Genomic DNA, 24,266 nt, shown 5'->3' on the forward strand with positions numbered 1-24,266 from the left:
CAGAACACAGCCTGCCTGTGAGCAAGTCGACTCATCGGGAAAGAATTAATACACCCTAAAAACAACCCTCAATTGGTGACCAATAGGAGTTGACACAGTACTACCCTTTATATATGGGAAACATTCCAAAACCCCCAGTGGATTCCTAAAATCATGAATAATAGCAAACTCTATTCATACTGTGTTTTTTTTCCCTACACATACTTACCTATGATAACATTTAATTTATAAATTAGGTGCAGTGATAAACAATGACAGTAAAATAGAATAATTATAACAATATATTGTAATAAAATTACCAGTATCACTACTTTTGTGCTTTGGAGCCATCATTAAGTAAAATAATAGTTAATTGAACACAAGCAATCCAATATCTTCATAGTCAATCAGATAGGCAAGACAGTTACTAAGTGGTGGGCAAGTGGCACATATAGAGTGAGCTGGATTCACATCCCAGGCAGGATGGAGTGAGATTTCATGCTATTTAAAACAATAAAAAATTTAAAACTTACAAATTGTTTTTTTTTTTCTAGAATTTTCCATTTAATGATTTTTAACCACAGTTGACCACTGGTACGTAAAACCACAGAAAGCAAAACCACAGATTCAGAGAGGGAACCACTTTTTACTAATATCTCAGCAACGATACCCCTCACAGTATATTCTTTCAGGCCCAGTGTTTTCCTGCAGGACAGAGCCCTAGTTAACTACAATGGTAATTTGCTTGACAAGTTATCCTTTATTGACTGACTTATCTGTCTCACTTCCCCATTCTCTTACTGGTATCTCCTTTGATCATATTCCATATAAACATTCACAAGCAAATTTTTGTCTAAGGTCTGCTTCTTGGAAAACCCAAACACTTAAAATGTGTGTGTGTGTGTGTGTGTGTGTGTGTGTGTGTGTGTATTCATATATATGTATATATTTTTCCTTCCTTCTTTCTTTCCTTTCCCTTTTCCTTCTGTCTCTACTAGGGCAATATTGAGTCCTCAGGCACTCTACTACAGAATTACATCCCCAGCCCTTTAAAAAATTATTTTGATATAGAATCTGGCTAAGCTGCTGCTGAGGCTGGCCTCAAACTTGGTAAGTAGCTGGGATTACAGGCCTGGCCATCATGCCTGGTTAAAACACATATATTTAAAAAAAAAAAAAAAGAAGAAGAAAAGAAAGTCCTAACCTTATGGAAAAGATAAATTATAAATAAGTAAACAAATGAAGGTGTGATTTTAGGAAATTGGAAAAGTAGGGGACACAGAATGATTGGTGGGTGTAAGGAGAAGGGATGCTATTTAGATGGGGTGGTCAAGGAGATCTTTTGATTTGAGGGAGGTGTGATTGAAGTGAGGGAACAAGCCTTGGGAATGTCTAGAGGAAGAATATTCTTGGCAAAGTCCCTAAAGCAGGAATGAGCTCCGCATAGTTTAGCAAGAAGGCCAGAAGGGCTCTTTCCACTTCTCCAACTACACTCATTCCCTTGGGATATCCTCTAGTCCCATGGGCTTTGGTTCCAACCATGTGCTTCCAACTCCCATAATCATGTCTCCAGCTGTATCTCTTTTCTGGAATCCAGACTTATAAATCTAATTAACTGCCCTTCTCCATTTGTATGACTCAAACTTAACAGGTCCAAAATCCAAATGCTGATCTTTTCCACACACTTTCTCCTTCCACTGAGATATCTTCCCCCATCTCAGTAAATGGGCAAACTTCATTTTTCCAATCTCCCAGGCCAGAATTAGTGGGGTCATCTTGGACTCCTCTCAATCATCTCTTACTTCCAATTTGGTAGCAAAATCCTATCAGTTCTGCTCGAAAATTCAGAACCACTCACTTCTCACTGCCTTTTCTGCTGCCATTGTGATCCAGAACAATCCAAAATATTGTTTCTTGCCTTTCTGGTCTTACTTACTCCTACTGCAATTTATTCCTAGGTAGGAGAAGAAATATCTTTAAAACGAAGTCAATTTATCTCATTCAAAGTAAAGCTAAAGTTCTTGCAAAGGCCTACAAGACACTACACTGTCTACATTCCCACTTAGCATTTTTACCTCATTACGCACTATTCTCCTTCACTTCATTATAGCCACAAGAGTTTTAGTATTATTATTATTTCCTCAAATATGTCTATCTCAGGACCTTTGTACTTGTTATTCTCTCTCCTTAGAATGTTCTACTCCAGTTAGCCATGAGGTTGACTCTTCCTTCAGATATTTGCTCCAATGTCACTTTCAGGTGATTTGCTCCTTACCCAGGACCACTGCATATGGTTGTGTATCTGGCCAATGGGACAAATGGAGACTGAGATCCATTATCAGTACATAATAAATGTTCTTGAATAAATAAACAAGTGACCAAAATAATGAACTTTTAAGTGAGACATACATAAGACTCATAATTTAGAGGAAAGGACATTTCTTAATTTCATCTCCAGCACTCTCAGAGCTTCACAGTATTATTCAGAGTGCCATTAGTTCCTTTCCCCTCCCTTGGATAACAGATTGTGCCCAATCTGCTTTGCTGAGAAAAAAAGAAGCCTAGTTCTCTTTGACCCTTCCTTAGTTGCAGTAAGACTTGGCTGAGACTGTGGAGATTGCTATACTGTTCTTAATGACTGGATTACATTCTCAGAACCATATCTTTCTATACAGGAACAATAAAAATGGGTTGTATTGTCCCTCTTTCTTTATATTTTTAGTTCTAGATGGATACAATATCTTTATTTTATCTATTTATTTTTATGTGGTGTTGAGGATAGAACCCAGTGACTCACAGAGCTACAACCCTAACCCTGTATTATCCCTCTTAAGAAATATAGTTGAGTTTTTGTGTTATTTTGGTAGTGCTGAGAACTGAACCCAGGACCTCACACATACTAGGCAAGCACTAACACTCAGCCACAAAGAGAGGCTTTCAGTGGTGGAAGAGGTCAGGGAGGAAGATGTTATAATTAGTCACCCACAATGAATACCGCTGACACTTCTGCAGTCAATCCCAGGGACAACCTGGAGCTCCAAGCTGCCACTAACCAGGACTCCTACTATTCCCCCACCCCACCCCCGTTTGAGAAAAAGTAAAAAGAAGATTTATTGCTTTGATAGCAAAGGATACACACAGGGGACTCCTGTCTCAGAGGTTGTGATTCTGCCCATCAGCAGGAACGGAAGGCTATTAAAGAGGTGATTCAAAGGCTACATTCCATGGGTTCTCTGGAGTTGTAATTCACTTTTTAATTTGGGAGATAGTCCTTTCCAAGATCTTCTGGTACCATCCCCAAAGTCTGGATTACTTCCTTCCTATGGTGGGTTTATACTCAAGGACAGATAACTCTGCCTAGGGTTAGGAAGAAAGATAATCCTGTTGCCTTGAGATGAGGGAGGGAGAGAGATTAGGGAGGAGCAGGGAAAGAGAAAGAAACGTGTCCACTTAAAAAATAAATTGCAGTGGCATAGCAGCAAAGGCTATATTTAAAGCATAAGGTGGACCACTGTTACATTTCCCTACTGTCAATTCTATATTTCATTTCTATTGAAAAATGGACTATGATATCTCCAAGCTGCTTCCTGCTGAAAGAGGGTGAAGTTGGGGAAATCACCCAAAGTCCTTATTCTCTATCAGGTGGGGGGTGGACAGTTAAGGGCATTCAGCATCAGAGCAGTCCAGAGGTCCACGGTCCAGCCCTCTCTCTTGACCCTGTTTGCTGCAACATGAAACAAAAGTGTCCCTCCAGCTCTTGAAGCTTCTGTAGGGCCTTCTCCTCCCCATCTTCCCCCAACCCATGCCAAGAAAACTGGTCCCTGTCAAACCTGACCCTCTCCCTTTTGGTCCTGGCAAGAATAGCTTTGGCATCTTGTCCTCCAAAGGAAATATACCTCAGATTCAGAGGTCACAACTTAGTGCTTCCTTCCTGGAGAGCAGCTGGTGTTTGTTATCCAGAACCCCATCATGATCAATAAAGGAACCTGATCAAATGCCAATATCTAGTACCAGGCAGTCCCTCAGATTCAGGAGAGCAAATCCCAGGCTATCCAGGTACAGCCCAATCTCACCAACCCAATCTCATTCCTGGTACAAATCAAGCCATCACCACCCTGTTAGATATCCAGTCACAAGCCTGTTCCTCATCAAGCCAACCCCCACCCAAAAGTTGAGTACAGTCATCAGTCCTGTGTAGAATCTGGCCAACTTGGTGAAGCTGACAGAGAAGGATGGTAAAATGATGCTCACCCTGCCCATCAACAACCTGTGAATGCCAGTGACGCTGGAACCACCACTCAGCTCCTCTACCAAAAGATTCCCTCCCCTCCTGTCTTAGACTAACAGAAAAGCCAGGAAAGAAGAATCTTCCTGCCTCCCAACTGTCTGAGGTTGTGGCTGAGCAAATGGAGATGGTGTTAATCAAGACCATGATTGAGACCAGGGCAGACAACGTCACCAGGAAGAAAACAACCTGATTGTTCAGTGCTCTGGGAAGGCAGGCAGTCAGCTATGGTCTAGATGGTGCCCCCAAAGGAAGAGCAGCAGGAGATGGTGCAGATCCTCCAAGAGACTCTGCAGGGAGTGCAGACTGCGCCCACTGCCCTCCCACCATCAGGCAAAAACCCTCCCAGAATTTTCAGATTCTGACTGCAGAGTCAGCGCCTACTCAGGTTGCCACTTGCACACCTTCCGGTAAAGGTACAGTCAGTTCTTGTTCAGGATAGCCTCTTAGCAATAGCTGCAACCACCTCAACAACCATATGTAGCAGCCCTGCACACCAAGCTCCCTAGCTGAATGGGACCAGCAGAAAACAGTTTGATTCAATTCTCCCAAAAGAGCATCCCTACTACAGATTGAGCCTGTTGGGAGAGTCATCATTCTGAACACACCACAGCAGCTGCCCAGGCAATGCAGACCATCAATATCAACCAAGTCCAAGTCCAGGGCATGCTGTCACCATCACCAACACTAGCCAGACAGCAGCAATTATAAGTGCAGAATGTTTCTGGAAACAACTTGACCATCGGTGAGCTAAGCCCCAACTAGATCCAGCTGCAGAAGGAGGAGGTCCTAGCCAGAGATGCCCCACCTGGGGAGAAGTGCTGTATGGCCTACATGAGTCCCAATTGCAAAGATGGGGAGAAGAGGTCTGGAGACAGGGCCAGAAAAAGCATGTGTCCATATCCCTGACTGTGGCAAGACTTTTCTGAAGGCATCTCTGCTGCAGGCCCATGGGCAACTACACACCAGCAAGCTGCTCTTGCTCTGCAAATGGTTCTTCTATGGAAAGAAGTTCACATGGAGAGACAAGCTCCAGAGGCACACTCTCATCCACACAGAAGACAAACACTTTTGAGTGCACCCAGGGTCAGAAGTGCTTCATGAAAAGTGACCACCTTACCAAGCATTACAAGATCCACCTGTCCCAAAGAACTTATAAGGCCAACTGAGACAGAAGCTGCAATCCTTTATCTGTCCTACCTGGGCCCCTGGCAGATAGGTGCCCATGGCTGCCTTTAGCCCTACTCCTGATATATGGCTGCAGACCCATAGGAAGGGACTCTGCTCGCTATGCTCTCCTTCTCCTAAGCCCCCCGGCTCCAACCGGTCCTTCCTTTTTCTTCACTAGCTCCCAGCCTGTCTAGACCATGGACACTGGCCATGCCCAATGAGACATTCTAAACCAGGATGCATGAAAACCCTTATTTTCAAAGGAAAAACATGCATTTCGTTCCATCAAGGAGCAAATCTGAGCTCCCCTCTCATCCTCACTCCCTACCCCCAACACTTCCAACACTGTGGGAGTCCCATCCTGCCTGGCCCACCCCAACTCCTATGCCTCTCTGCCCCCAAACACAACCACTAGGGATGCCCATAGGCCCTGCACCCAATTCCCCATTGGCACCCATCTCTGCAGAGGCTCAGGAGGTGCCTCCACACCACTGCCCAGCCCTGTCAGGGTGCTCCTCCAGACACTCCAATTTCCTATTTGAAAAGTCAAATACCTATGAACCTTCCCCATTCCTCATTTTTTCTTATGGAGAATGCTGCCTTATGTTCTCTACTTGGGATGATAAACATTGTATATTGTGTGTGCTTTAAAGAAGTTTTATTTAATTGCTCTCTTCTTCCTTTCCATGGAAGTCCCCTCCCTCATGACTGCTTTCTGTTTACACCAAACTGTGGCAATGATGAGCACGTGATTTTTTTTTTCTCTAGCAATTCTCTTTGCTAAGTGGCACGATATTTCAACTCATATCTGGATTCACATAAAAACATCTCCATCCAAGCTGGGTGCAGGGGCCCATGCCTATAATCCCAGCGACTCAGGAAGCTGAGAAAGGAGGATCACAAGTTCAAAGCCAGCCTCAGCAACTTAGCAAGGCCCTAAACAACTTAGTAAGACACTGTTTCAAAAAATAAAAATTATTTTTATTTTATTTTATTTTATTTTTTGGGTACCTGGGATTGAACTCAGGGGCACTCAATCACTGAGCCACATCCCCAACCCTATTTTGTATTTTCTTTAGAGACAGGGTCTCACTGAGTTGCTTGGCACCTCGACTTTGCTGAGGCTGGCTTTGAACTCCTGATCCTCCTGCCTCAGCCTGCTGAGTTGAATTACTGGGAATACAGGTGTGCACAACTGCACCCAGCTAAATTCTGATTATTTTTATACTAAAAGAAAAATATTGAAACTGAACTAAAAGAAAACTTAGTGAATGTAAATATCAATGAGAGAGAGAGAGATTTCTCAGAATAGAAACAAAAGTTATAAATCACAAAAGAGTGAGCTGGGCACAGTGGTGCACTTAAGAATCCCAGATCTCGGTTACTTGGGAGATTGAGGCAGGAGAATCACTTAAGACCAGCCTGGGCAACATAGTGCTCTGCCTCAAAATAAATAAATAAAGAAAGAAAGAAAGAAAGAACAGATAAGTTTGCCCTATATAAGAATTTTTTAAAAACTTCTATGTGAGGGCTGGGGGTGTGGCTCAAGCGGTAGCGCGCTCGCCTGGCATGCGTGCGGCCCGGGTTCGATCCTCAGCACCACATACCAACAAAGATGTTGTGTCCACCGAGAACTAAAAAATAAATATTAAAAATTCTCTCTCACTCTCTCTTTAAAAAAAAAAAAAACTTCTATGTGAGCATTTATGAATAAATACAGATGGGGAAAACTACAAAGAAAAATGAATTATTAGCAAAAATTTTACATAATAGTTACTTTCTTGGGGGAAAGGTAATCCCACAATTTTAGTTCTTTAGATTATCCTAAGGAAGAAAAAATACACTTTTCTAAAGATATATTTGCAAGGATATTCATTTCCATGTTTTCATATTTGAAATAAATAAATATTTATTGATAGAGAACTGGTTAAATAAATTGTGACATACAATCTATGAAATAACACAATCAATGGGATTCAACACCCATATTAAATGATAGTCTAGATATATTAGCATGAAATATGTACACAGATGGTATGATAGCACATGCCTGTAATCCCAGTGGCTCAGGAGACTGAGACAGGAGGATGCAAGTTCAAAGTCAGGATCAGCAATTTAGCAAAGCCCCAAGTAATTTAGGGAGACCCTATCTCAAAAATAAAAAGGGGATATGGCTCAGTGGTTAAGCACCCCTGGGTTCAATCTCTGGTACAAAAAAAAAAAAAAGGCCACGATATTTTCAAACGTGAAAAAAGATTAAAGAACATCATGTGTACAATAGTTTCATCTGCATGTGTGTGTGTGTGTATGTGTAGTCAAAGAGAGGTATATGAAAGTACCAATAATGGATTATATCTAGCTTATGATATTTCTGGACACATTTGCCATCCTTTTCATATTTTCCTGGATCATTGTATGTGTAGTGATACAAATAATCATCTTGTCAATAAAGTAATTTGTGAGATTTTAAAAGTGAAAAATACTGAGATAGTATTTTTATTTGTTAAAAATTATTAAATATATTTATATCCCTGTTGACCCAGGATTTCCATATAGCCCTACAATCATGACACTCTCTTCCCTTTTCTCACTTTCTACCTCAAACCCATGTTGTCCTCCCTTCCCCTTCCTCACCCTGTTCAGACAGAATATCTTCATTTTTCAGAGCCCCTGATCATCAGCACTAGGAGGATTAAGGACAGACAATTATCTTCATTTTTTAGATGAAATATTTGAGAGCTAGAAAAAGAAATGAGGGCCACATGATCACACAGCCAGTTAACGTCAGAAATTGTCATGATAGACCAGTTGCAGTGGTGCCTGTCTGTAATCCCAGCCACTCAGAAGGCTGAGGCAGGAGGATCTCAAGTTTGAGGTCTTCCAGGGCAGCTTAGTGAGACTCTGTCTCAAGATAAAATTTTAAAAAGAAATATTCATGTTAAAACCCAGGTCTTCTAATAATTCAGTCATTATTCAATTCAAAAAGAAGCTTGTGGGCGGGGGCTGTAGCTCAGTGGCAGATCGCTTGCCTTGCACATGTGAGGCACTGGGTTTGATCCCCAGCACCACATAAAAATAAAGACATTAAATAAAGACATGCTGTCCATTTACAACTACAAAAAAAAAAGCTTCATTATAAGAAAAGAAAAAAAATAAGCTTGTATCAGGCACGGTGGCCCATGCCTGTAATCCCAGCGGCTCTGGAGGCTGAAGCAGGAGAATCACAAGTTCAAAGTCAGTCTCAGCAAAAAAGTGAGTCACTAAGCAACTCAGTGAGACTCTAAAGTAAAATACAAAATAGGACTGGGGATGTGGCTCAGTGGTCAGGTGCTCTTGAGTTCCATCCATGGTACTCACTGCTCCCTGAATAAAAAGAAGCTTGCAATGAGTTAACGTGCTGCGATGGTTGGGAAATTAGGCACCTTAGGACAAAGAGGCAGGTAGATGCTGTGGAGACCCCACAGTTCATTCCATTTCTATTTTTCTGTCTTCCCCAAGCCCCATAAAGTCTAAAACACTTTGTAGCACTTATTTACATTTTCATCTTTCCCATTTACTGTGTGCTCTTCAAGGACAAGAATCATGTCCCATTAGCCATTGAGTTCCTGGCACCCAGCTGCACAGTCTATTTGTGAATGCTGAATGGAAGGTTGAACAGGTAAAACAACATCACTTCAAGGTTTGAGCCCTTGGAGATCCACAGACCATTCCTGTTCTTACCTCTTTCCCATACTTCCTGTCTGTTTCCTCTTAGAGTAATGCGTATGTCATTTGCCAGTACATAAGGTACAAATGATCAAGTACTGGGGAAGTGACAAATTACAGTCACTGTCCTACCTGTTTCCCCAGGCCCTGAAGTCATGGCTCTGCCAAGGGCTTCTGCCCAGGGACAGATGCTGCTCTCTCTCTTGCCAACTTGCTGTGCTGACAGCTTTAATTGCTAAATGAACAGACTATGTTTCTAGTGAGGAGACAGACTCTGAGAAGAGTGTCTGGGCTCCTGCTGCCCTGGAAGGGAACACAATATTGTGCAATCAGAAACTGCCACCTCAGCAAGGAGAGGTCAGCACTGGATTTTCCATTACAGGAGGGGTAAATTTGGAACCTGTAGATGTTCTTGGAATTTTGGTTTCCAGGGCACAGGGAGACCCTTTTAATCATTGAGAATGTGAATGAGTTTTGTTTTCAAAATACTGTGGGAAAAAATGATGGTGTTCAAAAGATAAATTGGGGAGTGCTGGGAATTTTTAAGTCCATCCATAAACAAATATTTGTTTGGTCATGTACTTGGAGGGTAGAGTAATCTAGAGTTCTGAGTAATGACACTTAAAGAGGTGGCAATTTTACTAGGGAGTAAATCAGGCAGTCATGAAGAGGCTAGGCAAAAATTGGTAAGAATCACATAACAGATGCAAGTTTTTAGGAGAAGAAATCTTCCAATTCCCTTAAAAAATGATGAATTTTCAAATGAATGTTCCTTATTGAAATTGGGAAAGACCTAATAATTGAGAGAAATCTGGAAACTATTTTATCAGCCATTTCTAAGCTCAAATTTGTTCTGTAAAGTCTCTTAAATTAAAGTCTTTTGGCCAAATGTTTCTGGTCAACATTCGTCATTGATAACATATTTTCACCCACAAAGACTGGATTTCTCATTAGTATGCTAATTTATTACATAACTTATGCTTTAGTTTCTAGTCAACTTATTAATAAAAACTAATGTGTTAGCTTTTTATTCATAACTTTAAGAAAAAATACTTAAGAAAACAATGAATATTATCCTGGACAGGCATAAACTCACTATCTGCATCCAAAATTGGTCAAAGTTTTATCATATTTTCTTCATTATATGTATATATGTATGGGTTGCTAAACCATTTCAAAATTAATTTCAGTTATCATAATAGTTCATCCTTAAATATTTTCTGATAGCTCTAAAAAAATAAGAGTATTCTTCCTATTAACTACAATATCACCATTACAACCTACAAAATTAGCAATAATTCTCTAATGGCATCTAACATTCAGCACATATTTATATTTTCCCAACTATGCCACACGAACTTCAAAGCTATTTTAGCTTATTACTTAAATGGGTATTGAAGTCATCATTACTATTAAATAACTATCATCAGTATCACATATTTTTGTTTAATGTAATGCCCCCTCCCATCCTGTCCCTTTAAATCTGTTGAACCTACTCAGATACCTTGAGGTAGACATCTAACACAAATGAGATTTGGGTATCTCATCTCAGCCTTCCTTTCAAATCCTGGCTACATCCTCTATACTCTTCCCCGGACCCTATCCCATTCTTTACCATCCTTCCACCTGACTCCTAACCATCTAGCTTTATCTGCTTTTTGTTAGACTTGACACCACCTGCTCTCTCCAGTCTTGGTCTTGGCTCTCTCTTGGACAGCTTTTGGACTCTCCCTCTGGCTCTCTTTCTTTCAGCTGTTCTATCCTAATTGACCTAACCAATGCCAACATTAGCCAAACTGTGCCTTTTAGGTTGACCGAAGTCTCCATGTAGGGGGATGGGACATTTTTTGCATTTAGCTCCTGGTAGGCAAAGTGGAGGAGAATTTCAAGTTTGTGGATCTATCATGGTTCAGCCCTGCCATTCTTTCCTTGCCTTGCTGTGACGGATCATTCTTCCATAACTTCATGCCTGGCTCCCACATCTCTGCTTGGAGTCTTCAGATTGATGCTTCATTGAACTGGTACTATGTTCCAGACCTACTAATAGAAAGAGTTTTTTAGGGGGCTGGAGATATATATGGCTCAGTGATAGAGTTCTTACCTAGCATGCTCAAGTCCTTGGGTTCAATCCCTACCATGGGGAGAAAAAAGAAGGGGGGGAGCGGTTTGCATTCTACGTGCACTCCTAAGAAGTGCAGCCTTAAGAAGGAGGGTGTAGGGTAGGTAAAGAAAAGCCAGATCAGGACATTTAGATGTCTAGAGAAGCTAATGATTGGATGCTTCATTAAAAAATCCTTAAAGAATATTTGTCTAATGCTTCTTTTGAGGAAGAGGTGAGCACCATAGGTGGAAAGATGGAGGACCATAGGTCCTTACATACACTCATAGGCAACTCTGCAAAGCCAAGCCTTATGGTTAACTGGACCCACTTTGTTTTAAAAAAAATAGTTGGGTAGAAGAGAAGAAGCAGTATTGCTGAGATTGAAATGTTCCAGGGAGGGAGGGCAGTGAACCAGAAGACCATTCATTCCAGCTGTTTGTGGGAAACAGTGCATCCTGAGCCAGCTGCTATCAGTTACACGCTGCCCACACTGTCTGAGGTCTGTGGCCTCTTAAAGCTCAAGGCCAAGAGACCAGAAGCACTCACATATGACAACTTCAATATTGTTTGGGGCCATATCCTGTGGCTGTCCTGCCATATCAATTCCAGAGGTCCCATCTACAGGGGGAGTTGAAGGCCTGTCCAGTTATCACCCTCCTCCCTAGGGAAAGTGTCTACTTGACTTCTGCCCAGTCTGAGAGCTAGCCAAGCAGCTGCACTCCCACCACTACTACTGCTGCTACTACTCCTACTTCTTCTTTTCTTCTTCTTCTTTTTGAGACAGGGTCTCGCTGAGTTGCTTAGGGCCTCACTAAGTTGCGGAGGCGAACTTTGAACTTGCAATTCTCCTGCCTCAGCCTCCCAAGGCAATGAGATTACAGGTGTACACCACTGTATCTGCATGCACTCCCAATTCTGAAGCTGAAACCCTTCTCACAATCTATAACACCAATTCCTCAGCCATACCACAATGACCTTTGTAAAGTAAAGGGCTCCTTCCAGGACTACTGAGTCCCCAACACAGCTTGTCACACACTGGACATTACTAGCGGCTCATTCACTGCTTTCCTGCTCCAATGGCATCACTAAAGGAAGCACCCCTTCCTACTCAGAGAGAGAGGCTATTTGTTAGGTTCTGGAAGTTGCTCAAGAATCCAGAGGCTGCAGACTTTGTTGATCTCAGCTCTGACCTTGTTTGAACCAGTCTAGTGTTTTACAGTCTGTAGGCCCTTAACTTATTGCAAAGTTATGAGGGTGACTGTATCCCAGAAGGACATCATGTCTGTTAACTGCATCCCTGTGCCCATTTCTCACAGACGCTGACCCCGGTGGAGGTCAAATCCCAGGAAGTGGGAATTCCAGCTTTTAGGCACAGTTTCCCAGAGCTCAGCATCTGAGGCTAGGGCACGCATCCCATCACAGCCTGCAGCAGCTGCCACATGCAGGGCTGTTGTCATCTCTCCAGGCAGGCTGCCTCTTTTTAGTGTTCTTAATTTTCCATCTCATATACTCTAGACAGCCCAAACTACCTCTCTCTCTAAAGCTCAGGGGGGCAGGTACTCAGGTTGTTGCCCTATCACAGGGCTTCCTGACTACTTATATCTAGCTCTAAATATAAAAAATAACATCCTTCATATTGCTTCATGAGAATTTCACATTGAAGATATGCCTGGGAAACCTGAGGAATTAACCCTTTCTAGCATCCAGGGCTTCCTTGAAGGTTTTTCATTCAAGCTCCTGAACCAGGACATTTTTCATATTAACTGCTATCTGTATCTCCACAGTAAATCTACCCATCAGGTCTTCCTCCACAGAAGATTCAGAAGACTCGGTCATTTAAATTCTGAACTCACCCCTAGTTCACCTTGCAGATACACACACACACACACACACACACACACACACACAGAGAGAGAGAGAGAGAGAGAGAGAGAGAGAGAGAGAGAGAGAGAAAGAGAGAAAGACAGAGACAGAGACAGAGACTGAGATTCACTGTGTTGCCAGGCTGCTCTTGATCTCCTAGATTTAAGGAAGTCTCCTGCCTCAGCATCCCAAGTGATGGGATTCCAGTCATGCCCAGCTACCTTACAATTTATTATCCACTCGCCCTGATTAGTGTTCATTGTTTTCAGAAGGTACTGAGCAGGCTTCCGGGTCTTCACTATTTCCCGCAATATGTCTTGGCCTCTCAGCCCAGCTCTTCTGTAGCTCAACAATTAATACAAGTTACTTGTTTCCCATCTTTTAATTAGTTGTCTTTTCTGCTCAGGTCCTCGAGGCAAACCCTGTCCCCAGAAATAGGCCTTTAGTTTTTTTATAACTCATGTTCTAAACAATGTCTTGCTTTACATACTATCATTTTTATTTTCTCAAGCCTAGGAAGTGTATATTTTTAACACCTTCATTTCATAAAGATTGAGTAATTTGCCCAAGGCCAGCAAGTGGCAGAATCTAAGTATGAAAGCAAGTCTAACTCCAGAATCTGGGCTCTTTTCAGCCACTGCCTGCTGGCCCTCCACAATGGATGTGAAGTATAAGGCTATCTTACCTCTAAGGGCTCTAAAATCCAGGCCTGCACTTCAGGAAGGAGATGTCCTATGGAGAAGCTTCAACAAATATTTACTACTCCTCTCTCATAGGAATTTCTCTTTGCTAATGGTGATGTCATATAGTGATGTACAGTTTAAAAGGCAACATCCTTGGCCATCTGAACTCTGCCTACTACACACAGTCATCATTTGAGGTTCTGTTCCTGATGCACGAAAGAACTTGGTTTTCTGGGCTTGAACTATTGAGTTCTTAAGGACTATTTGTTGTGTTTACTGCTCTGGTACTTCAGGACCTGTATTAGACAAGTAGGGGTAGGTCAGGCTGTGTAACAAACAGTCCTTTGTTGTCATGAACAAGTCTTTTTTTTTTTTTTTTTTTTGGTACTGGGGGTTGAACTCTGGTATACTTTACTACAGAGCTATATCCCTAGTTCTTTTTTATTTTTTATTCTGAGTTAGGGTCTAACTGAATTACTAAGGGTATCACTAAATTGCTGAACCTGGTCTCAAACTTGAGATCTTCCTGCCTCAGCCTCCTGAGTCACTGGGATCACAGGGGCACATTTAGTGCTTAGTTAAAATAAAACTTTGATACTTTGTCTATAGGGTACTACTCATTACAGTAACTCAGGAGACCCAGACTGTTGGAGGCTCTGTCTCAATACTGGTTATATCATCACTGCAATAGAAATATTTTATAAGTAATATGCTGGTTTTATGTCTGTTTGTATCTGTCCAGAAATGACATATGCTTCTACTCCCATTTTATTCTCCAAAGCAAGTTGCATACCCATGCCTAACTCAAAGAGGAGTAGAAAAGCATCCTCTGCATGACTCTATAAAAAATACTAGAGGATTGGCTTTTTAACTCTCAAGATAGCCCACATTTTCTCTTGAGAGTATATCTACTTCCTGAATAAACCTCTGTCTATGCCTTTGACTCGTCTGTGCTGAAACCTTTTTCCATCACATATACCAAGAACCCTGCTGGTCCTGAGTCAAGCTCCCTCTTCTTGTTGGTAACTCCTTAGACCCTTCTTAGGAGATAGCTCTTCTCCCGTGACACCTCTTTGTGGCCTGTACGGGGAACTTCAGAGGCACTGACGCTGATTACAACAATTCCATGTTAAGAGGATGGCAATACAAGAATTCTAGCCCATCCCACAACTGAGTGGGTTGACTCCTTTTGAACATTCAGGATGAGACTTTTGATCACTGACTAGGTGGGTCCTTATCCCTTGCCAGCCTGAGGCAGCCACAGAAGATAGATCATTGCCCCTAACCCTTAAGATTAAGGAATCAAAGTCTGGGGGCGAGGGGCAGGGATGAGATAGGAATTAGGGATAAATGAGACAGGAATTTGAATCTCAAAGGAAATGTCCCTGAGTCATTGAGATGAAGAAAGTGATTAGGAATAACTAAAACTCCTGGGAGATACACCGTTGGCCTGTGCCCTTGTAAAATGAGGGAAATGCACAAATACAGGGGAAACCAGTGTGAAAGCATGGGGCTCCACCTTGGCTCCCCTTCCAGCCTGGCTCCCGACTACTGCCCCTCTATAAATTTTAGAGCCCCAACCCAAGGAGGGTTGAATGTGTATCTACTTCCTAAATAAACCTCTGTCTATGCCTTTGTAAAAAACAAAAACTTAAACAAAACCAAAAACTAGAGAATTGGTTAATAGTCCCAATGACAGGCTCAGAAACCAAAACTTGGTATGGCTCATTTAGTGTTGTCCCCATCAAGGTCCACCCCAGTGTGCCAGTCCTCTCTCTTATTCCTTGCTCTTAGAAGGAATGTCATTCCTTCACCCCTGTTCATCCATTCATCCCATGTTGCCTCAACAACTGGGCTCCTACTCTTCATATTGCTCCTAAGATTAACTCCCTGGTGTATGGATCTATCCTTTGGCCTTTGACTCTGATCTCTGCCTTCTGTCTTCAGGCCAAATAAATATGGGAAAGAGGTGCTTTGTGCACAAGCCATGCCTGGAACCTTTCAAAGTCAAGTAAGTCTTTGCCTAGGCCCCTTTCTGATAGTGCAGGCTTAGATGCCCGGAATCCCAGGACTCTTAACTGGAGGACAGATACCAAAACTGTATCCAAGGGAAGGTGCTAACGCTGACGTAACTCGGTAGAACTTACCTCATGCAAGGAGCCAGAGGCAAGTAACAAGATCCTAAAACAAGGTCAGGAAGTGGGAAATATGAGAGCAGAGACCAGCAGCGAGGACACTACAAACAGCGACTCCATAAACAGTGCCTCACAGATCCCATCTTGAGGTTTTCTACTTAACTGTGTTTAGTCAAAGTAATACCTACATGTGGTTGTAAAATCAATTGGTTTCACTAGACTGATACTGAAAAATCACCTGTTCTCTCCACCCTTGAGACAACCTTTTTCAACATTTTAAGCTGCTTCTTTTGATATGTATATAGAGAGACATATAAAAATCTTCATCTACTAATAAACTACTATTAATAACAATATAATTTAATATAAATATATTTATTCTTGGAAGTTTTGAGTTTTAGGCTAAATCTAATCTATTGGCCTTTTTTTTCTTTTTCTTTTCTTTCTTTTTTTTTTTTGGTAATTGGGATTGAACTCAGAGGCACTCAACCACTGAGCAACATCCCCAGCCCTATTTTGTATTTTATTTAGACACAGGGTCTCACTGAGTTGCTTGGCACCTCGCTTTTGCTGAGTGCCGCAGTTTGGCTGGGCACAAATCATGAGCCACTCAAGCAGGAACAAACTTTATTTGTGCACTCTCGGGACGCCACCCACATGGCCTTATCCGGGACACACCACACACCAACCGAACTCCCTTCACCAGAACTTCACCAACCAGTGCGAATTCTCCAGGAATCCCCGCGAGAGCACAACGGGAACTCAACAGGGAAGTCCGCGAGAACTCAAAAGTACTGGCAAAATGCTAGGCTCCATCCCAACTCGGCTGTGGCTCTCAACAGCTGAGGCTGGCTTTGAACTTGAGATCCTCCTGTCTCAGTCTCCTGAACCACTGGGATTATAGGTGTGTGTCACCTGCCCAGATAATCTATTGACTTTTAATCTATACTTTCCTACTCCCTATCCTCCCAATGTGGTCATATCATGAATTTTGTGACATTCAGTGTTAACATGATGATGACTATGTAAATACAGAGGCAGCAGAACATAGTGGTTAAGAGTAAGAACGCTGGGCAAAAATTACCTAGATTTGAATCCTCTCTCTACCCCTAGCTCTATGTGACAGATAGGATAATGTGCCCTTAAAGATGTCTACACACTGATTGCCAAAACCTATTAATATATAATTTTATGTGATAAAACTTACTTTGTAAGTTTAAGTTAAGGATTCTGAGATGGAGAGATTATCCTGGAGTACTCGATGGGCCTATTTATTTATTTATTTATTACATACATGACAATAGTAGAATGCCTTACACTCATTATTACCTATTTATAGCTCAATTTTTCGTAACTCTGATATAAAGTATGTTCACGCTAAAATTATTCCATTATACATGTACTCTTTTTTTGCATTACAATTCTTAATACACATATATACCACAGTTTTTCATATCTCTGTTTGTATATATGTATGTTGACACCAAATTCAAATCTTCATACATATATTTTGTATAATGATGACCATCTCGGTGGGCCCATTTTAATTTCAAGGGTCCTTTTAAGAGGAAGGCAGAAGCTGGGCATGGTGGTGCACACCTGTGATCCGAGCAGCTTGGGAGGCTGAGGCAGGAGGATCAGAAGTTCAAGGCCAGCTTCAGCAATTTATCAAGGCCTTAAGAAACTTAGTGAGACTCTGTCTCAAAATCAAAAATAAAAAGGGCTGGGGATGTAGCTCAGTGGTTAAGTGACCCTGGGTTCGATCCCCTATCCTCCTTCCCCCTACATACAAAAAAAAAAAAAAAAAGAGGAAGGCTAAAGAATCAGAGTTAAAGAGATGAGGATGGAAGCATAAGTTGGATGGAGAAAAGATGCTACATTGCTGGCCTTTAAGGTGGAGGAAGGGGCCACGAACCAAAGATATAAGTGGCCTCTAGAGGATGGGAATAGGAAGGAGATGGGTTCTCCCTTAGAGCCTCCAGAAGGCACTCAGGCCTGCCAACAGCTTGATTATAGATCATTAAAACTAATTATGGGGGCCGAGGATGTAGCTCAGGGGTAGAGAGCTTGAGATACACAAGGCCCCAGGTTTGATCCCCAGCACTGCAAAACAAAAACTAACTTTCTGTGAACTTCTGACCTCCAGAATTGTAAGATAATAACTTTTTATTGTTTTAAGCAAGGAGAAAGCCTGAGCTTAAAGTTTTAATTGGGGTTTCCAGGAAAACACAGGTCAATGTAAATCGTTTAGGAAGGGCAAATCTGTATAATTTTGGCAGGCTTTGGGTTCCAGGGATGGTGTCTAGTTGCCTGGAACCCAACCCTGGGATGATCAGGCAGAGTAAATGGCCATTTGGGATGTAGAAACAGATAGAGATGGCAGATAAAGTCTGCATATCAAAGCTGTGCTCTCAGCTGAGCCCTTTGCTGTCCCCAAGAATTGACTAGCCCCAAGACGGGCAGTTTCTCCCCACACAGGTCCTTTGAGATGTCAAACATCAAAATGTACATAAAATAAAAGTATATGCAATATATTAACATCTTTTATGCTATTTGCTTGTTTTCTCTTGTTCTCACACTATCTCTTTGTCTTTGATCCTTGACAATTTGATTACAATATGTCTTGGTGTAGCCTCATTTGGATTGAATCTGTTTGCAGGCCTTAGACCATGGTGTATGTGGATATATATTATCATTCTCCAGGTTTGGAACATTCTTTCTTTAAGTAATATTTCTTCCCTTTGATCTTTCTCTGATCCCTCTTGAATGCCATTGGCCCCCACACGTTCTCTTTTGATGTTATCTCATGAATCCTGGAAACTTTCTTCATTTCTTTTTTTTTTTTTATTTTATTCTTCTAATCATACTTTCCCCCCCAGGGAATCTCTCTTCAAATCCAAAGATTCTTCCATCTACTTAATCAATGCTGCTGTTGATTCTTTTTCATTTTTCACTTCATCCACTGTATTTTTTTTTTTTTTGGTTCCAGGATTTCCATTTGATATTTCTTTATTATTTCAAAATCTCTATTGTACTTCTCACTTCTAGTCACATTTTACATCATTTCATTATTTTGCATTTTTTTCTCTTGAAGTTCATTGAGCTTTCTAAAAATAGCTCTTATGAATTCTTTGTTAGACAGTTAATACATCTCTGTCTCTTTTGAGTCCGTCACTGGCACATTATTTTGTCCATTTTTGTGATGTCACCTTTCCTGATTGTTCTTGATCCTTGTGCTTCTGTGTTAATGTCTATTCTTCAATGACATTGAAGAATTATGTACTTATAAATTGTGTTCTGGGAACATCCTTCAGCAATAAACATGCCCACAAATTCAAAAAATGCATATATGCAATATATTGTGTGTATCTTCCAGAAGCTCCCAATAAAAGGGTCCCTGAAAGGTAATTTCTTGAGGCTGTGATTGTCTGAAAATGTCTTTATTCCACCCTTACACTTCATTGATAGTATGGCTCCGTACCAATTTGTAGCTTAGAACTAATGATCCCTCGGGATTTTGAAAACATTCCTCCACTAGCTTCTGTTTTCCTGTGTCAACACTGGAAAATCTGGTTTCATTTTGATTCCTGATTTGTTCTTAGGTGACCTACTTATTCCTGGAAACTTATAGGATCATCTTATCCCTATTGCTTTGCAAATGATTGGACTTGAATTAGAGTTTGTAAAGAAAAGTCTGACTCCATTTTTCATAGTTGCTGACAGCATTCATTCTCCACTTTCCCTTTTCCCCTCTTGCCTCATAAGTAGACAAACCAATAAGAAAGCTTCCTTCAGAAGTTCACGTCTTCCAAGCCCCAGCCTGTCAACGAAAACCATTTCCCCAGTCATCCCAGCTAATCACAAAGCCGAAGCCAGTCATCCCTTCTATCTTTCTCAAGGCATTTTCTGACCTGCTTGGAAGCCTGAGGCACAGGAAAACCTCATTATGTGGATAATGCAGCTCTTCATGCCTTCTTTAAAAAAAAAATTGTAGTTGTAGATGGACAGCATGCCTTTATTTTATTTGTTTATTTTTATGTAGTGTTGAGGATCAAACTCCAGTGCCTCATACATCCTAGGCAAGTGCTCTACCACTGAGTCTCAACCCCAGCCCTCTTCATGTCTTCTTGATACACATGGAACATCATTGGTATGACATCTGAATCCATTCTCCCTCCGCAGGAAAACAGAATGATTTTCCTTGGTTTATCTGTTTATGAGAGAGGAACCATAACAGTAATGTGTTGTTTTGAAGAACAAATATGAAGATTAATACATATTAACTGCTTAAAGTGATACCTGACATACAGTTAAAACTCAGCAAGTATTAGTTATTACTGTTGTGGACTTTTTAAATTCAAAATGTGGGGTGGTTGTTGAGTTCATTTTTTTTTAAGGAATTAAGTTAGTTATGAGACATGTTTTGGTATCATTTAATTTATATACTTTGAGAATTTTTATCGACCCCTCCTTTTAGAACATTTCTTATATTATCTTCTCTATCTTCCATGTAATTTTCTTTTAAATTTTGCTTTATTATATGACATTTCTTTCTTTCTTTCTTTCTTTCTTTTTTTTTTTTTTTTTTTTGGTACTGAGGCTTTAACCCAGGGGCACTTTACTACTAAGCTACATCCCCAGCCCTTTTGATTTTTTATTTTGAGACAGGATCTCACTAAGTTGCTTAAGGCCCCACTAAGTTGCTGAAGCTGGCTTTGAACTTGCAATCCTCCTTCTTCAGCCTCCCAAGTTGCTAGGATTTACAGGTATGGACCCCTGCACCTGGCTTTATAGGATATTTTATCAATTTCATCTTCCAGCTCTTCTGTGGTATTCATATCCATTCTCTTCTATTAACTTAATAGTAAAATCCCTGTTTTACAACCAGCACTTGATAATAAATAACTAATTTCCTGACTCCTGCTACAGCTGAGTTTGTTCATATGACTAAGTTCTGGGCAGGGGTGTAAATGGAAATGGTAAATGAAACACTTCCTGGAAGTCCCTTAAAGGGAAGAGACATAGCTTCTTCACTTCTTGTTCCTGCCTGCTAGGTGGAATGTAGGAGCCCCATTTTCTTATTTCCAGGCATCTTCTGTTTAAGAGCAAACTAAAACTCTAAATTTATTTTATTTTATTTCATTTTTTTATGGAAGTGCAGGGACTTAAACCCAGAGTTGCTCTACCACTGAGCTATATCTCCAGGCCTTTTTAAAGATTTTAAAAGTTTGAGATAGGTTTGGCTAAGTTGCTGAGGACAGCCTGGAACTTGGAATTCTCCTACCTCAGCTCCCCAAATAGTGGAAATTATAGGCCTATACCACTGTGCCTGGATGAAAAACGCTAATTATAAGTTTTTATTTAATTTCTAAGAACTCTTTCTTGTCTTCTGAATTTTTTTTAAGTAGCATTTTCTTCTCATTTAATGATGCAGAATCTTATCCTTAAAGGATATTAATTAAAGGGTTTTTTGTTTCCTTCTTTTTTCATTTCACTTTGTTTCTTACATTGTCTCAGTTTCCACTGAGTTTATTTTTTCCTGTGTGTTTAATTTAATCATTGTCTTTCCTGTTAGATGCTTTCCTCAATTGTTTGATTATCATTGTCCATTCATGATAAAGAATGAGATACTAGCCAGACTCCATGGCACATGCCTGTAATCCCAGTGACTTGGGAGGTTAGGGCAGGAGGATTGCAAGTTCAAAGCAGCTTCAGTAACTTAGTGAGACTCTGACTCAAAATAAAAAATAAAAAGGGCTGGGGTTGTGGCTCAGTGGTTAAGTGCCCCTGGGTTCAATTCCCAGTACCAAAAAAATTAAATAAATAACAAGGCACTAGGGACTGGGGTGTAGCTCAGTGTTAGAACTTGCCTAGCATGCATGAGAGTTTATCTTCCAGACCCAACAATGGGAAAATAAAACAGCATTATAAAGAAAATTGTGTATAAATTATCTTTGTGTATAATTGTTGACTAGTTGGTTTCACCACAGGGAATAAGGTAGGACCCAGACATTTCTTAGGGATCTCCAAATGACTGTATCTCTAGGTCATTTATCTTGAGTTAGTCAGTGTCCCTATAGAAAGATCCTGTAGAAATTCCCTAGGGTTGGTGACTCTGTTTTAGAAGTCCTCCTGTTTCTAGAATAAATGGATAGTATAACAATTTTGAGAGAAGTCACAAAAGAGCTCTCCCTTGGAGCCCCCCATTGAGCCAAATATTCTTTACATTGCTCCTTGGGTTGGTGAAGATGTTCAGAAGAGATTCTACAGTAACTGTAGCTGCTTCAAAGCCCAGCCAGTGTATCCACTTATTTCTCTATTTTACCTCTCCAGTTTATCGGGGTTTCTCCCAGGAACCTCTCCGGGATGTAAGGGGAGATAAAACAAAACAAAACAAGATCTCCACTCCACAAGTTATACTCCATGCACATATAATATGTCAAAATACACCCTACTGTCATGTATATCTAAAAAGAACAAACAAACAAAAAGATTTCCACTTTCCTTTAAAGCTTTGTCTGATAAAGTAAACTTGACCCTATAAGAAATGCTTAATTATTTTATTTATTTTATTTTTAAATCTGTCTCTATGATAGCCTTGCCATAGCCTCCTCTGCTTCCTTCCCTAGGTGGCCTTCAGGAGGATAATAAGAGAGGGACTTGGGCAATCTTATGGCTTTGAAAAAACAGGCTCTTTAGAATCTCATGGTGTCCTTGCACAATCAGAAACCCTCCACCAGCATTAAAAGACACTATCAATACAGAGAAAAGACAACTCACAGGATAAAATATTTGCATGTCATATATCTGATAGAGGATGAATATCCAGAATACCTGAAGAACTCCTACAACTCAAAAAACAAAACAAATCTGATTTTAAAATGGGCAAAGGACTTGCATAGACATTTTTTGAAAACAGATATACACAGGAAAAAAATGCTCAACATAACTAATCATTAGCAAAATTCAAACCAAACTCAGTAGATATTATTTCCAACCATTAAGATGATTAATATAAAAAAACACAATATAACAAATGTTGTCAAGGATGAAGAAAAATAGGAACCTTTGTACACTATTCAAAGGAATGTAAAATGGGTGGTGCAACCATTTTGGAAAACAGTATGTCACTTCCTAAAAATTTAAATGTAAAAATGTGAACATACTTAATGCTACTGAACTGTACACTTAAAATTGTTTAAATGGCAAATTTCATGTACCCACAGAAGCAGAAGGCCAATTTAAGGAATTTGAGCATCCATGGATTTTAAAAATCCTTGGGGGAGCCTGAAACTAATATCCAGTTGATACTGAGGAATGATCTATAAAAATAAAACTTTAAAACAGAGCAGACAATCCTGGGCTGAGGTTGTAGCTTCGTGATAGAGCACTTGTTTCGTATGTGTGGAGCACTCGTTGGATCCTCAGCACCACATAAATAAATAAAATAAAGGTATTGTGTCCATCTACAACTAAAAAAACAAAAACAAAAAACAAAAAAACAAAAACAGAGCAAGCAATCCTAAACACATGTACACCTAATCATAAAACTTCAAAATTAATGTGAAACAATTTGAATAGAGATCCTAGAAATGTACATGCTAGACATTATTCATGTCTTGGTTTAATGTTCTTTTTTCAAAGAGACTTTTAAACTGACCAGCTCTTTAGCTTACACTTGAAATAGCCATTCCTCTAAACATTCTGTCACTCTGTTGTATTTTTCTTTAGAGCACTTAGCCACAACCTAACATTTTAAAACTTTTTGGTTGGGACTGGGGTTGTAGCTCAGTGGTAGAGCACTTGCCTAGCATGTTTGAGGCACTGGGTTTGATCTTCCGCACCACATATAAATAAACGAATAAAATAAAGGTCCATCAACATCTAAAAAAAAAAAACAAAACTTATTGGTTACTTGTTTCTAGGCATTCTCCTTAACGAAGAATAAGCACTAGGGGGGCATCTTCATTGTTTTATCCATTTTATATACCCAGAGCGTAGATCTGAGTCTGGAACATTTTAGAAGATGTTCAACGACATTTGATGAATAAATAAATGGATTTATTTACTTTATTGTATTATTTAATGTTAAATATGTATTTAATATATTTAGTTATGGTATTTAATCTGAATTTAATTCTCCTCTTTATTATCATTTATCCACTCATTCACCAAGCCTCTACTTGTGTCAAGTTCTTTAGTCAGCATAAGAGGGTGACAAAGATATATGCTGTAAACTCATATACCATAAAGATATTCCTATTTCTTGAAGAATAAAATTCAAAATCCTTTAAGATTGGAAGCCCTAAATCCAAGGGAGAAAATAAGTTAGCCTTAAAAAAAAA

General features: G+C 40.3%; 1 pseudogene; it reads left to right on the forward strand.

The window, feature by feature from the left end:
• Positions 1 to 2,966: 2,966 nt before the first annotated feature.
• Positions 2,967 to 5,433, forward strand: LOC101967742 (transcription factor Sp2-like; annotated as a pseudogene).
• The last annotated feature ends 18,833 nt before the right edge of the window (positions 5,434 to 24,266 follow it).

The sequence above is a fragment of the Ictidomys tridecemlineatus genome, chromosome 12 (assembly GCF_052094955.1).
Source record: "Ictidomys tridecemlineatus isolate mIctTri1 chromosome 12, mIctTri1.hap1, whole genome shotgun sequence".
In the NCBI taxonomy this organism is placed as follows: domain Eukaryota; kingdom Metazoa; phylum Chordata; class Mammalia; order Rodentia; family Sciuridae; genus Ictidomys; species Ictidomys tridecemlineatus.